This window comes from Cryptomeria japonica, chromosome 4 (assembly GCF_030272615.1).
Source record: "Cryptomeria japonica chromosome 4, Sugi_1.0, whole genome shotgun sequence".
NCBI lineage: Eukaryota > Viridiplantae > Streptophyta > Pinopsida > Cupressales > Cupressaceae > Cryptomeria > Cryptomeria japonica.
Window position 1 is genome coordinate 159,192,486 of NC_081408.1, and position 16,838 is coordinate 159,209,323.

Consider the following 16,838-nt stretch of genomic DNA (forward strand, 5'->3'; position numbering starts at 1 on the left):
GTCTAAAGACTATAATACATAATAACCTTTGGAACAATTACCTGTTGAGCATAAATCATACATTAAGAGAGTTTGTGTCCATCAATGACAATCAGAACATCCTCAAAATGCCAACAGGAATTTGTGGGACTCACTCAAGCGATCCTTCCTTAGCAAAGAAGATCATGCATGCTGGATACTATTGGCCATTCATGGGAAAAGACTCCTATTATTTTGTCAGAAAATGCAAGAAATGCCAAGTTCATGAAGACTTGATACATGAGCACACATAGTAATTGCAACCAATTACAACACCATGGCCCTTTTGTCAATGGGGACTTGACCTTGTGGGTCAAATTCATCCATCTTCATCCAATGATGACAAATTCATTATTATCGCCACTCAATAGTTCACAAAGTGGATCAAAGTTGTTCCACTTACCCAAGTCACCAACAAGAAGATCGCCTCATTTATCCTTAATTACAGCATTTGTCAATATGGTGTACCCATGTCCATTATGATAGATAATGGGCTTCCTTTCAAAAATCAAGATGTCCATGAGGTTTGTGAGAAGTTTCACATCCAACACCGCTTTTCCACTCCCCATTACCCACAAGGAAATGGTCAAGCTGAAGCATCAAACAAGAACGTATTGAGAATCCTCAAGAAGACAGTCAATGATGTCAACTATGATTAGCATGTTCAATTAAATCTAGCGCTATGGTCATATCAAACTAGCATTAGAACCCCTACATTTGCAACTCCCTACTCACTAGTCTATGGCGCAGAAGCCATCCTTACTATTGAGGTTGAGATACCATCTCTATGGGTTTCCTTGTATATTATGATAGATGATGAAGCATACCAAGTCTCCCGTCTTCAAGATTTGGAACCACTTGATGAAAGGTGACAAGCTGCATACAACTATCTCAAGGCCTATCAGTAGTGCATGAGTAGAAGATATAATCACCCAGTTAAACCTCATACATTTGAGGTAGGTGATCTTGTTCTTAGAGAGAATCCTTGTAACCAACCAAACAGATAACATCAAGGAAAGTTTGAATCAAACTGGTTGGGTCCATATGTTATCACTGTTGTATTTGGGTCTGGTGCATATCAGTTGGCTACTTTAGAAGGAGAACAGCTAGCAGATCTGATCAACAACATGCACCTCAAACGGTTCCATACATAAGTTGTACAGGGCATCAGGCTCCAATACATATCAGAAAGAACACCAAAAACATTCAAATAAAAGTCCCAAAGAAAATACAAAAAAAATCAATCAAAATAGTAAAGAAAAATCATGCATCCAAACGGTGAACAACCACTCAGGTGGCACCTTGGGTAAGTACGATGGTGAAAACCTAGAAAAAAGGTGCCACTCGGAAAGGCTATGGCTCCATTGTCTTTTAGACTTGTTGCAATCACATTCATTACATCCACTCATCCATTAGTCAAACCATGGCTTGTTATTGATCTGCAATCAAGGATAGTACTTCATGCGTCTTGCATCCCGCTTTTTCATAGTCATGTCTAAACTGGGAGCAATGCTCTTAACCTATTGATGGAAGTGAATTCTACATTACTTGTGATTCATTGAGTTCTTCATTCAAAACAATCTCACAAAATCCAAAAACATTCAAAACTGTCTCACAAAATCCAAAAACATTCAAAATTGTCTCACAAAATCCAAAAACATTCAAAACAACTCACAATATCCAAAAACAACATAAAACATAAAAAATCGACCAAAAACATGGCCATGCATGAAAATCCTTTGTACATATGCATCAAAGCAGACATCAAATAAACATTTTTTAAAGGATGACCACTTATCAAATCAACCAAATGATCAACACAAGTACACAACTGGCTTAACAAGGATGCACCCTTCCTTACCACAACAAAGACATGATAACATTTTCTTTGACAAGAAAATTTTGTTTAAGCTATCAAGTACTTGGTCAGTTTGATAAAGTTATTTATTCATTTATATCAGGTTCCTATGCTACTCTGGGATATCCACAAGTGATTGAGAGTAGTCGGGATGGTTCCTACGTATTGTTTGTTTATCTTCTATGAATCATTCCAATGAAGTTCTGGGGCATTTACTAATGGTGTCTACGTGGGAAGTTCACTAAGCTACACGATCTTATTGAAATCTAGTCATAGATCACTATGGCTTACTGACTATAGCGTATACCTCGACCATATGAGCATGAACCATTATGGAGGGTCCATATTCTTTATCTATGCTTCTTTCTTACAGGTACAATGCTCCAAACTTGGTTCCTACTGCCTCATCCAAGATTGATACTACCATTCCTCAATGATGAAAAATAAAGCACTATGGATCATCATTTCATCTCATCTGTTTATATTGCATTCTATTTCATATCACCCAACCATTTGATCATTCATTATTCATATCTATGGTAAATTCATCTTGGATACAATATGACAGAGTTCTATGATACATCATCAGTGCATCATACAATTTCTCACCAGCTTGCATTCATCTATCATAAATGTATGATATCATCATTCCATTACATTTAGTTTCATTTAAAATACATCTAGTTCATTATCATTTACTTGCATGTAGGTTCATTTCATCCATTTTAGATATTCATTTAAGTGTGTTTAATATCATTTAGTTGCATTCATTATCACTTACTTAGATTAGCATCCTTACATCATTCAAAATCATTCATCGTCATTTAAGTTTGTTTACAATACATTCATCTAGACTCATTTAGTTGCATTCATTTGCATTTATCTATCTATTAGTTAATTACATTCATCTATCAATCCAGTATATTCTTATACTCATTCAGTTCATTCTCATCTTTACACGTTTCCTCTGGATTCATTAAGATGCATTCATTATCCTTTTAATTGCATTAAGGTGCAGTTATTGATTATCCCTTAGTTGCATTATCATTTCACTTAGTCATATTTTAAGTCATTTAGAATCAACACATAAACATTTGTGTCAACATTTTGTTATTCATTTTACAAGTGCATTCATTTAAGATCATCACATAAACATTTGAATCCCCATTTGCTTATCCATTTTTGCATTCATTTTTAAATCTATACACATTTACATAAACCATTCAATTCATTACATTTCATCATATCAAACACAGTTACATATCATCATTTCATCCACATAAACACACACACTATCTATCTCATAGTCAACATCATTCATTCATCATTTTGCATACATCATCATCATGTCATTACATACATAGAGTATTACAACAAATGCATCATACATACATTAACATAAATCCACATGTTAGCATCACATTCATAAACATGCATATAAATATCATAAAATCATCATCACATACATATAGAAATCATCTCATCATCATATACATCCAACAAGCAAAAACATCCCTCTAAGCATAAATCATAAATCATCATCCTGCATAAACCCATACATATCATCAACATGCATATCATAAAAAAATATGGGATCTACTAATATATCATCTCGCAAAAACATACATGTATCAGAGTACAGTGATGTAAAAAATATCGGCTACCAAGAGCCATCCAAGTCACAATCCAAAATGACAATGGAATAAAATACATAAATCTCTCTCAAATGGCACTCTGGCCAGCTGCTACACCCCCATCATCGCCTGCTCCACCACTACCTTCTGCACCACCTACACTATCTCATCATGGAGGACCCATCACACCACCACTACTTTGCATCCTCTGAGACCACTCTGATCTTGCCCAACGCATCTATGAATAATTCAATGCCCGCTGACTTGATGGCACCACCTTCTCCTATAAACCCCACCAATAGTCAACCTCTCCACCTGCCCATCCTAGCTCTCTCATCAATGAACTAGTCAATGGCCCATGTCCTTGTACTCCCTCCAAGGCCCGAAATCTCTCCTGTAGCTGGATCACCCTATCAACTACCTCATCTCTTTCCTGCAGCACTATAGTCAACTTTAACTCCCATGCCAATGGCTAAATATCTCTAGCTGCAACCTCTACCTCCATCTCTTCCACCTGTGCCTCAGCTATTGTAAGTTGAGTCTACATATATACTAGCATATGCTCTTGTGAATCTCCCATCCCCATCGGATACTCTCCTCCACTAGTAGCTCTCTCTCCCCCACCAATGGCTTTGTCTCCCTTATCCATAGGTGCCTCTCCCTCCCCCATATCCCTACCACCTAATCTGACTCCTCCCTACATCAAAGGACCCTATGATAGTTGCAACGGCTGCCCGCCTCTCCTATGCATTGTAACCATCCTCCTCCACAACCTCCACCTCCAAATCCATCCCCAACTCCCCCTCCACCTCCTCCTCTTCCTCCTCCACCACCACCTCCCTCACCACCTCCTCCTCCTCCTCTGTCACCTCTACCTCATCCATGTACTACAAGTCCTTGACCTCCTCTCCTCCATCTCTATCTCCTATTATCCTCAAAAGCTAGGATCAACTCTGTCGAATCCGATATACATGGAATAGGATGTGTAGTAATATATTGTGTGTACTCATCTGTAACCCTTGCATCTACCACCCCCAGCCTCATATGCCATGGTCTCGCCTGTAAAGTCTGAAACTCCGCTAAGGCCTGATCATACAGTAACACTGGCCCCCACTGGAATCTCTCCTATACCGCTCGTGCATACTCCCTTGATCTACTCGGTAATCCCTACCTCCGACTAAACTGCCTCATTACTTTGCTAGGTACCTGTCTCTCCACATTGTAGGATGTCTTACCAATAAAGTACTGTGTCATAAATACATAAGGAAAGGGATCTTCATCATCATCCCAATTCTCACACTCAATATAGGGCCTCCATATAACTATATCTAAATCATCTAAAGCCCGCCACCACCACTCTAACTTCCCTAGGTGGGGCTAACTCATCATAACTCTGTACATGTACACATAGGGTTGATCTAGTGCCCTAAATCTCATACTAATAGGTCATATCACAAGTAGGTGCTCCCATGCCCAGATATGCAAAAGAGTGATCAAAACTCCTAGAGAACTCGTCTCTTAGTATACCACCTCATGCAGATCCTGATATAAATGTGCCAGAATGCATGGTCCCCTCAGTCACCATCTACTCTATAACTTGGCCCCAACCCATGGCCAGTCCATGTGATCATCAATCAGGACATAGCAAGCCCCCAACAATCCCTCATAACATAACTAGAAGTGGCTCATATAACACAACTATCTCCTCCCATGCTACCGAGCCATCATGAATAAAAACATCCTCATCAAATATCCACTGCATAGCTATTATCCCCCATGCTCAGTCATATGTCACCAGATCCCCTCAGATAGGGATGTGCAAGATCCACCACACATCCTCCAGTGTCATGGTTATCTCACCCTAGCTAGGTGCAACGTGCAAGTCTCATTGTGCCACCGCTCTGCTAATGTCATCATCAAGTCGTGATTCGTCTGAATCACGAGCATGTACATCACATAATAAAGGCTTGTCACTGCAATGCAATCAATCTTGGCCTCCATCAACTAATTTCTCAACTACTGCGTGGCTGGATGCTTCTCCCGCATCTGTAAGATGGGAAGATCCTCCTACACATCACACACATCTGCATCATCATTAGTTGTTTTGTTTCAAACTTTCATAAGTCTAAACCTAGACTATCAACAAATACTCTAATCAAGTATCTTTAGGTCTCCACAAGTACGAAATCATGGCAAACCTAGACTACAATAGGCATGTATCATAATGACCTAGTCTCAACAAGGCTACTATGGTTCAAAACAACTAACTTATCCATCCATCCACCATCGGCATCACAAGATTATTTTTCTAACACTAGGACATCTATTGATTAGGATAATAGCACTATTCTACTAACAATCATGCTAAAACAACTACACACTAGTGCTAAAAAACAATAGAGCTAAAACCACTACACAACAACACCATTCCAGGACAACTGTGCTACAAGATTGACTTGATCGTGCTAAAACTACAATTCCACTAAAACAACTGCATGAATGCGCTAAACATTGTGATAGCACTAAAATCACTATGTAATAGCGCTATAGCAGCACAAAAGCACTAGTTTAGGTGACAACAACACTAAAACACGATTTTAGCACTATTGTTTTGACTCAACTTAGACACTTGAAAAAAGACATAAAAATTGCATTAAAAAAAAAATTCAAATTGGCGTACCACTGGTTCATAGTCATCTGGTCGCTAGAATCGATGGACCTGCTCTAGTCGATGATTTGATATCGGTATAGGCATTCTGAGTATTGCTCACCCTTTCAACAAAGTCACTATCATAGTTCTGAATCGCTGTAGAGATGGATGCAAATGACCTTGTTTTTACCTCTTCACCCCCATATATACCCTTCGCCCTCAAACTTAATTTTACCCTGCTCACCATCATGGTCCCCGTGAACTTCGAGCGCCTCCCATTTCTTTGTGTTATCTCTGATTTCTTCTATTCTTTCAGTGTTATTGCTCAATTCTTCTATTCTATCTCCCCTCCCAATCTCGTTCTTTTTCGAGAGATCGCCCGATTTTTCAAAAAAGATTGACTTATCTCGAGGGGGAATACCACACATTAAATTAATATTTATGGGGCATATTTTTTCACACCTATTTTTCTTTCTTTGAAACGATGCGATAAACTGCACCATCTCAAAGAGGGGCAAATATAGTCACATAAATCTATCTATTTTAAATAAATGAATATTTACTATTTATTTGATTTATAAATCCACTAGCCAACAGTTAATTAAATTAACATTTAATTAATTCATCTTCAATCATTCTCCTAATAATTAAATAAATTATTCAATTTATTTTAATTAATTCATCAAACCAAATTCACAATCAATTAAATGAATAAATCCTATTTATTTAATTTGGCCCCTTTTCCTCTTTTAAATAAATAAATAAAACATTTATTTAAAATCATTAAATCTCTCCCACTTGCATTCTCCTACAAATGCAATTTGTGACCATAATTGAAATAAATTAATTTTATTTTAATAAAAATCTTATTTTCCCTCACCCACCAAATCCACTTGCAATCTTAAATCCCCTTCTAACCACTTTCTAATCATTCCTAATTAGCCTAATCCATCTCCTAAATATTGTCACATTCCTAAGCAACTTGAGGTCACTTCTCAAAGACTCCAAAGCCTTTGAAAAGCATTTAATGCTTTATGTGTTCAACAAGGTAACCCCTAAAGTCTTCCAAACCACTAATGGCTCTTACATGACCATTAATGGCTCTTACATAACCATTTATAGTTAAAACCACTTGCCCTCATGGTTAGAGATTTTACCTCTAACTCAACCCTCATTTAACCCATGGGTATCTTCAAGTATTTATTGCTTTGACCATGGTTATCCTCACTAACTCTTGCACAAGAGTTTATCCACTGGATAAAAACATTATTTATTGGATAATGGCTTTATTCTTTCAACTCAACATTAACTTTACCTCCCAAGTTAACCCTCAAGTCATGTCAAGCATTTAATTCTTATTCCCTGTCCTCTCAACCCATTTCTTGTTGGCATTTGTCATCCTGGGATTGGGTTGAAAGCCATCACATGGATCTTACGCCCTTCTATCCTGACCCTTGTTGAGATTGCTCAATCTCAACCCTCCATTGCTCCATTTTACCTATAAATAGAGCTCATTTCTTCATAATCCAGATCCTAAAAATTTGTATGCATCTAACTTAAAGTGAATTTTAGAGAGTCTTTTAGCTTAATCATTTCACATTGTCATTTTGTGCTAAAATTAATCTTAGTTAATTACATAATATCTCATATTTAGTTTGTTTCACACACGCGTTTACATAGTTTAAAAGCATTCACAATCTTGAACCTCCATAAGACATCCAGAACAGTGTAAAAATCTACTAAGAGCTACACTCATTTGGGAACTTGGAGAGGAGAGGAACAAGGGAGAAGAAGCTACAAGCATGGTAGAAGGCACTCAGAGATGTCTTGTTGCATTTATTTTCTTTGTTAAATGCTCTATTTTTCTTTTAGTGTCTCTCTTGATATGCTTGCTTAGGACAGTGTTTGATCTTTGATTTTCTAACACTAACACTTGTTTCTTCTTATTTGTTGGTGTTTGTTATCCTAACCATCCTTTTTCAAAAGCATCAATATATATATAACAACCCCCTTTCAAAAGTTGTACAAGCCCAAAGATTATTAATAAGGGGACATTATAGTGCAAGTAGTATTAAAGAAGGGAGAGACAACAACAACCTGGGAATGTCTGGACGTTTGCTGGGGGACTGCTCAATAGTCCTTGAAAATCAACAACCTGCATGGATAACTAATTTTAGCGGTAGTCTATATTGGGAAGTAAATGCATTTCAAAAGACATAAAAGGAACCTACATGTTCATATATGAAAATGAAGTTTAACATTCAATATAAACTACCACTAAGTAATTTATATCACCTAAACTACATGTGTCAATTTGCCATAGTACTAGAGCTATGCCAAGGCTGTCTATATAAGCCACCTATTTTTGTATTGTTGTTATGTGCTCAAGGACAGACTCCTCTATTTTGACTCAAAATCAACACTATGGTTCGACTAACACGCAGCTAAGTCACATATTTTATACTATATTTTACATTCAACGACTACAATTGAATAACATGTCACTAACATGCACTAGCATTTGTCTATTCTCGATCCTTGTTATTGGCTAACTCAAACTCCATTTGTAAATTGCATTGCATGTTAACATTTGGCTTTACCGTTGTTAGCTGCATCAAATCACAAACCGTACATAAAAAATGGTCCGAGAGGTTGTGTCTATTTTGGCTCCAAAATAGACAAATCATACAGACTAATAGCACTATGTTAGACAAAAGAAGCCATCAAATGAAAAACATACGATTAAAAACCTACCACAAACATGGGGTGTTAGTCCCCCCATACTATTTATTGCAGCCACAATAGAGGTGTCCCGCTGCAAGAGTAACTTGAGTTTCGTGCTAGTCTTTTCTCTGACAAACATACCAAGTTTTGCAGCCCACGGCCTCTTCTTCCTATCAGGATGTCATCCGAATGTGGTTCCTTCATTCACAACCTTTTAATGTGCATGTTATGCTCAATAAACCAGTGGTAATCATGAAGCATGCCACAACAATCCTCCAGTATGTCTACATAATTTTGCGTGGGCCCCAAGGAGTGCAACCGAGAACTAAACAACAACTCCACATCACACACCATGGGTCTAAGCACTGCAACAAGTTGGCATGGTATGGATGTCTTGGAAATGTATGTCGATGCATGTCATTGCTATGATACATCCATTGTCGAGCTGCAATACACATAGCCTCCCACATATATTTTCATATATGTTTATTCTACAGCTTTCGAGTGAGATTAGGTGCGTCCAACTTGTGTTAGACATGTCTATTCTGGCTTCAAAGTGAGATTGTACCAATGACATGAATTAACATACATGGGACACGTCTATTCTGGCTCCAAAAAGGACCTATAGTACCAATGACATGCATCAACATACATGTCTGAGAATAAATATATATGCAAATACAAGTGGCAAGCACCTAATAGGTACATGAAAGAGGAAGTGAGGTAAAATGTTCAGTTTCAAATTGAGCTTCTTTTACATGTTCTTGACCTCGTTTACATGTTATGGTTTTCCTTTTGATGCAAATAGACTCTTGGAAAATCAGGTTGTTGATTGGTTGATGCAAGCATTCCTTAACTGTGTGTGACCTGATCTTGTTTAGGAGTTGATCTATTGTCTACTGACAATTAGGATTTGATCTTATGTTTGTTTGATGATAGCGAACATGGCGCCTTTTTAATTTTCCTAAAGTGGAAAAAGGAAGAATGATGCACAAATGAAAACATTATTGTTGAAGGGCTCCTTGTTGAAGAAGCCTAGGTCTATTCTAGCTCATTGTTGAAGGGGGATGTATGGGACTGCAGTTTTATGTGTCATGCTGTGGCTTGAGGTATGTTGAAATCCACCTCTATAACTCGTATTTTTCCTGTTTCGGTTTGATTTTGTTTAAAATCATCAGGGTTTGCATTGTTTGTTTGTGTTTCTTGTTTGCCTCTATATGTAGCCAGAATAGCTTCAGCCTATATCAAATATTTGCCTATTTTTGAGCCAGAATAGATGCATACCATCACGTAAGGGTTAGAGACCACTAGGGTTAGGTTTTCTTTTTATATCTAATGAGCACCTGAGAATAATGGAAATAGAGCATAATATTTCCATAGTTTCTTTTATCTATATTTTATTCTACCATTTTCCTTTGTACTACAAAGGACATGTTTGTTGAATTGCAGGGTCACAGGATCATCTGCATTGCCTTTTCTATAAATGGCCATATGTGTGTGTGTATAGCTTCATATATATATATATACACATATATATATATATATACATATATATACATATATATATATATACATATATACATATATATATATATATATATGTATATATATATATATACATATATATATATATGTATATATATGTATATATATATATATACTAGCACATGCCAAACAACAAACAAACAATGCAAACACTAAAGGTTTTCAACAAAATCCCAAAATCAGCCCTCAACAATGAGCCGTCAACAATCAAGCCTTCAAAAATTGGACGCCCTTCAACAATGAGCCAAAATATATGCAGCCTTCCAAACCCATATATATATATATATATATATATATATATGAATATGAAGCAATATACACACACACATGCTGACCGTTGTTTATTTTTTTCTGGCTTTTAATGTGCATGTATAAGAATGAGCATTTTATCTTTAACAACTGTGCTCACTATGGAAAACTGACACATATAATTATGGAAATATACATACCTTTAAAATCTTGTAGATCTTCTTCACTCCTCCAAACCACAAACAAGGAACCTTAGTATCCTGACATGACCATGCTACAAAATGATGCCTAATTTTCATAGATAGAACACAAAATGACACTGGAAATTAAAAAAATTATTGAATGTCTTAGAGTTTCAAATTACCACAGTTGCCTAAACCTCCACCCAAATCGTTGTACTCTTGACACCTCCCAAGGGCACACTCACGACCACCTCTACGATACAAAAATGATATAAAAAATTATAATCTAAAACACAAGGTTGATGAAGGAATCATAAAACTATTGTTATCTGTTAGGGTTTGAATTTATCAATGCCGCCATAACCCTACACAACAATCTTGAATCATACCACCCACCTATGCGCTACGATACCTCATCCCTGCACATGAAAAAACATGCGTGTTAACAAGCGATAACAATATACCTAGACAACTCAAGTTATGCATTCGGTTATCTTTTGTCCTCCCCTTCGGAGTCACATATATTTTGACAATGCATACCTATAACTCCAATTGAAGTGCAACTCCTTCACTCAATGATTCAACTAAGGACATTGTGATGCCACAATCAACATGAATTTACACCATCAAATATTTTGTTTTGCCTCCACCTCTGCATTCTGCATGCAGCTCCTGTATGAAATATATTTTCAATTTTCACGAAATCGAGTTTTCATTCAAAATTTAAATTTTGTTTTTTGAAAACTATGCCCATAACACGTGACCGCTAATGTTACTCAACTCATGGATGCAATAAAGCAGGTTACCCAAAAAATGTAAGCTGCATGGGCATTCAAAAAATAAAATCAAAATTGGCGGTCACCAAAAATGTAAACCGCGTGGCCGGCGGTATGTTAACCACCTCGCTCGATGTAACTGTTGCATCGCAGTGACAACGACTATGAAAATGTTAACCACGAGCAAGATTTTCCGTCAAACGCAAACTGGCAACATCATCCACATCATCACTACTGCAAATACCTCCATGCCATCTGTGGGTCCCAGGAATGTTGCTCTCATGGACGCGTCTATTCAAGCTCCAAAAGTGACTTGGACATACATGTTTGAGACATGCATTGACATACATGTTTGAGACATGCATACTATGCCAATTTGGCACAACCGTTGAACCCACAGAAAATGACATGGACTTGTCGTGGACTCATCGGTTTCAAACATCGGGGCCCACATGAAACTACGTGGACATGCCTAAGGATGGTGGATCTTGGGTCAGGGCTTGCGATGATATGTTGTGCATAACACATACATTACAAGCCATGAAAAACAAACAACTAGCGGCAACTGCAGATGACTATGTTCGGATGGCAAAACAGTGGCAAAAACAGGGTGCAGGCTTCCAAAACGTGTTGGCTCCCTCCAAAATGGACAAAACCTCTCGTATGTGTTAGTGACATGTGGCTTAGTCCTTAGTCAATCACAGTCATTCATTAAAAAATTGATGATGTACAACTTGCCACTAATAGCAATAACATGCGTGTTAGTCAAACTGTACTACCTCGCGTGCCATTTTCTAGCTAATGTGGAAAAAAGGTCTAATGGGACTAATGCAATCGCAGCCATTCATTGAAAAATTGATGATGTACAACACACCAGCATGTTAGGTAAACCATACTACACATCCCTATACCTCTATTTTCATAATACCTCACACCATTTTCTACCTCATGTGGAAAAAAAAGAGTAATGGGACTAATGCAATCGCAATCGTTCATTGAAAAATTGATGATGTACAACATGCCACTAACACACATGTTAAGTAAACCGTAGTACACGTCCCTGTACCTCCATTTCAGAAAACCTCATGAAATTTTCTACCTCGTGTGGAAAAAAGGAGGACTAATGGAACTAATGCGCGATTAAAACAAGTGTCCTCATTATTGGGCATCCTCATTGTTGAAGTCTTTTGTTATTGTTGAAGGAAAAGAAGGGCTTGAAGAAGGAGGCAATGAGTTATTATTGAAGGGCAACCTGCGTTGTTGAAGGAGGCTTCATCTTCTGTTATTATTGAAGGGCAACCTGCGTTGTTGAAGGAGGCTTCATCTTCTATTATTATTGAAGGGCAACCTGCATTGTTGAAGGAGGCTTCATCTTCTGCTTCGTCATTTTTTTCTATTTATAAATTTTGGGTTTCAATTATTTTTTTTTTGTTTTTTATTTTGCTTTATATATGCAGTGGAAAATTTTTCTTGTTTTACTTTATATGTAGTGGGAAAATTTTATTGCTTTGCTTTAGTGGGAAATTATTCGTGTTAGGGTTAGATTGTTGGCAAATGCACACTCCAATGAGACATTGTAGGTGATTGAAGGTTTGGTCATTGATGGCAACCTTACAATCCTATGACACCAGCAAGGCAATCCATGAGTGCTAGCAAGGTCAGACTCTACACCGACACAAACCACTAGCACCGACAGTGAGAGGAAGCACACCGACATAAAGGCCGATAGGAATTTTGTTTATAATATATTTTATTAATTATTGTAAAATCATTGTAAGCCAACTTGGCAAAGTTGTAAAATGACTCATATATATAACATATCATTGTAGAACATTTTGGTAATAATGGAGGAATTTAATTAGGCAAAATAAGGCAGACCTATTATGCGACTTATAGGTTAAGGGTTTATGTATGAAGCAGAGCTATAAACTGGTACTGGATCTGGCATAGTAGATGCTATTTTGAAGCAGTACAAGACATTGGATTTACATAATCCATTTTGTAAGTCAGTGAGACTACCCATTTTGTAATTGAGCAGTGAGATCCAGGCACTTAGCCTTCCTGCATGTGCAGGCCCCTCTTGTAGCAGTAATATTCTCTTATTTGCCAGTAAGTGAATATTGTGGGTCACAAATCCCACCAAGGTTTTTCCAACACCGGGTTTCCTAATTAAACTACTATTTTATGGTGTGTTTTTCATGTGGTTGTTGTTATCTCTATTTATTGCATTATTTCTTGTTTACCAGTGCACAGTGGTAATATGATTTACATGTTTTAAGTTAAGAAAATCTCATAACCTGTTAGATATTGATTCACCCCCCCTCTCAGTATCTGTGGGAATCCTACCAATTGGTATCAGAGCTTGGTCCTCTATTTTGAGAAGCCTAATAGCTTGAGGAAGATCTTGACACCGGTAAAGATGGAAAACTTGATGAAGCAATTAGAAGCAGCTCTCTCAGACTATGATGCAGAAAAGTTGAAAAATATCAAACTTGAAGATGACCTAAAGGCTGCATAGGATATTATTCAAGCACTTCAAGAAAACCTTACCATTGCAAGAAACAAGAGAAGAGAACTTTGTGAAAAGATGCCAAATGAGAATGATGAAAAGGAAACTCTTAGTGATCTGATAAACAAGCTAAAACAAAAAAACATGACAACAAAGAATGAGATGCAGGATATGACTATGAGATTTTGTAAAGAAATTGAAGACAAAAAGAAGAATGAAGAAGATTTGACTAGAAGACTAAGTGATGCTACAAATGAGAACACAAGACTTAGCTATGAAAATGACTTGTTGAAGACAAATTTGATGAATACATAGAATGACTCAAATGAACTTATGAGATAGAGAGAAATCTTGGTAAGAGAACTAGATACTGCAAATCAGCACAAAGAAAAATTCAAGAAAAGCTCAGAAGAACTTGGTGATTTGTTGAAGAATCAGAAACCTAATGGTGACACTTGTGGACTTGGCTTTGAAGCTGGTGAAAGCTCTGGTAATGCAAACACATAGGATCATGGCAAACCGGTAAGACAACCTATTGCTTATAAATTTAATGGTAAATGCTTTAACTATAACAAGTATGGTCATAGAGAAAATCAATGTAGACCTAGAAATTATCAAAATACCAATACACCCACTAGTCAATGTTCAAAATGCAACAAAATTGGTCATAATTCTAAAAATTGCAAAATGAATGTGAGATGTTATGTTTGTGGAAGAATTGGACACTTATCTAATCAATGCAAAACACAAACCGGCATAGGATATGGGAAAGCTATTTAGAAAAACAATGTGACTTATTATGCCTGTAACAAGATTGGACATATTGCAAAATTTTGTAGAAGCAAGTCCTCATCAATAAATAAAAAAGGTCCTAGTTTGAAAGGTAAAGAAAAGGTTGAAGAAGTTAAGAAGGAATTCTCAAAATAATGGATCAGGAAATCAGAACTGAATGTTGATAGGAACACTCCTCCATCGGTAGAATAGAGTAACACTCCACCAACAGGAGACTCTTCATCTAACTGAAGAAAATTCCTTTGAGGGTTTGGCAATCAAATGTGAAACATGCTATTATTCCCTTAGTTGATGGTAAGAAGTTGAAACTACTTCTATACCAGCAGATAAGTTAAGTGATTACTTAACTGGCAAGCATTAAATGTGGTGTTTGGCAAAACTAACATTATAAATCAGTGTTTTGGCTCCAATTTCATTTCACTAAGCATTCAAACATTCAAAGAGCGTGAAAATTCCTGAGCAAAGGCATTTCGAGCAAAGAAGTGAAGCAATTTAGCAAGCAATTATTCCTAAGGTAGATAAAGGTATTTATAATCATGTTTCTTCATCTCTTCCTGAATTCATAGCAAATCCTACTGTAGTTGAAGTAATCAAGCACCCTAGACCCGTATTTTAGTTAGTTCCTGAAATTGCTAAGAAGGATGATAATGTTGGTGTATTTTCTCAAATTCCTAAAGGAGTAGTTTTTGTTGAAGACCCTAGAATGTACATTCATTGTCACATAAAAGAATTAGGTGATGAGGAAATAAAGAACATGTATAAGATTGTAATTTGTGATGATTCTAGTAATGTGAAACCTGAACACAAAATAATTGAAACCCTAGGATTCATTGAAATTCTCATTATTCCAGATTTCCCTAAGGATGTGATAAGGATAGTATTAAGTAGAGTACATGGTGCATTCTTCTAGTTGGACTCAGTTCAAAAAATCACTAGAGGCAGTAAAAGCTATGAAAGGGTTACCCTCCATTGATAGTAGACCTCATAAGACAAAGAAGGTCTCAAATGACCTAGTGATTAACCTAACTGGTGCAACATCTGATAAGACATCTTTAAGAGTAAATGATGTAACTGACATCAATGTCAGATTCATTACCATGATTTTAGGCTATAAAACCACACATGCAAATAGGTTAAATTCAGTCTCTAGCCTATGCATAAAGAGTGCCTATGATATAATCACAGATAATGCAAAAATAGATGTGTGTGAATGGTTGAAAGATGAGCTTATTGACAATCTTGGAAAGATTAAGAAAGACAAAAAGGGGACATTTAGATTTGGAAACCTACTTGTCTGTTTAATGCTGCACATAACAAAATAGGTGCCCGGTATTGGTAACAAAAATCTTGGTTTTGATATATCGGTAGGCAAACAATTTTTTGACTTACTAAATAACATGGGTGAAAACAGAGAAAAGAATATAGATGAGTACTTTCAGGCATTGAAGGCTTGAATGAAGACAAGAATTAGATTATCACAACAAATTGAAAATAAGTATAAGGATGAAATATGCTTTATTATTAAGAAGGATGAGATTTGGATGCAGGCGGTTATCCCAAGAACCATTTGGGTTACTGAAATGGATTATGAAACTGATGACCACATAATTGACACATATGCAAAAGCCCTTCTGGAAGCACCCAAGGAACCTGAAGAAGAGGTATTTGGTAGTGCTAAGACTATTGAAAATCAAATTCAATCTAAGAAAAGGGTAAAGAAGGTAGAAGCAACATTAAGAAGAGGATCTAAACAAGCTAAAGCTATCAAAGAAGATGTACTTATATAAAATGGTATCACTAAAGATGAGTTAGAAGCACTACAGCCAGAAACTCACCTTTCACCAGTAGCAACCTCTTCAGAAAGTGATATGCCAGTTGCATTTAAAAGAGTTTTGAGGAAA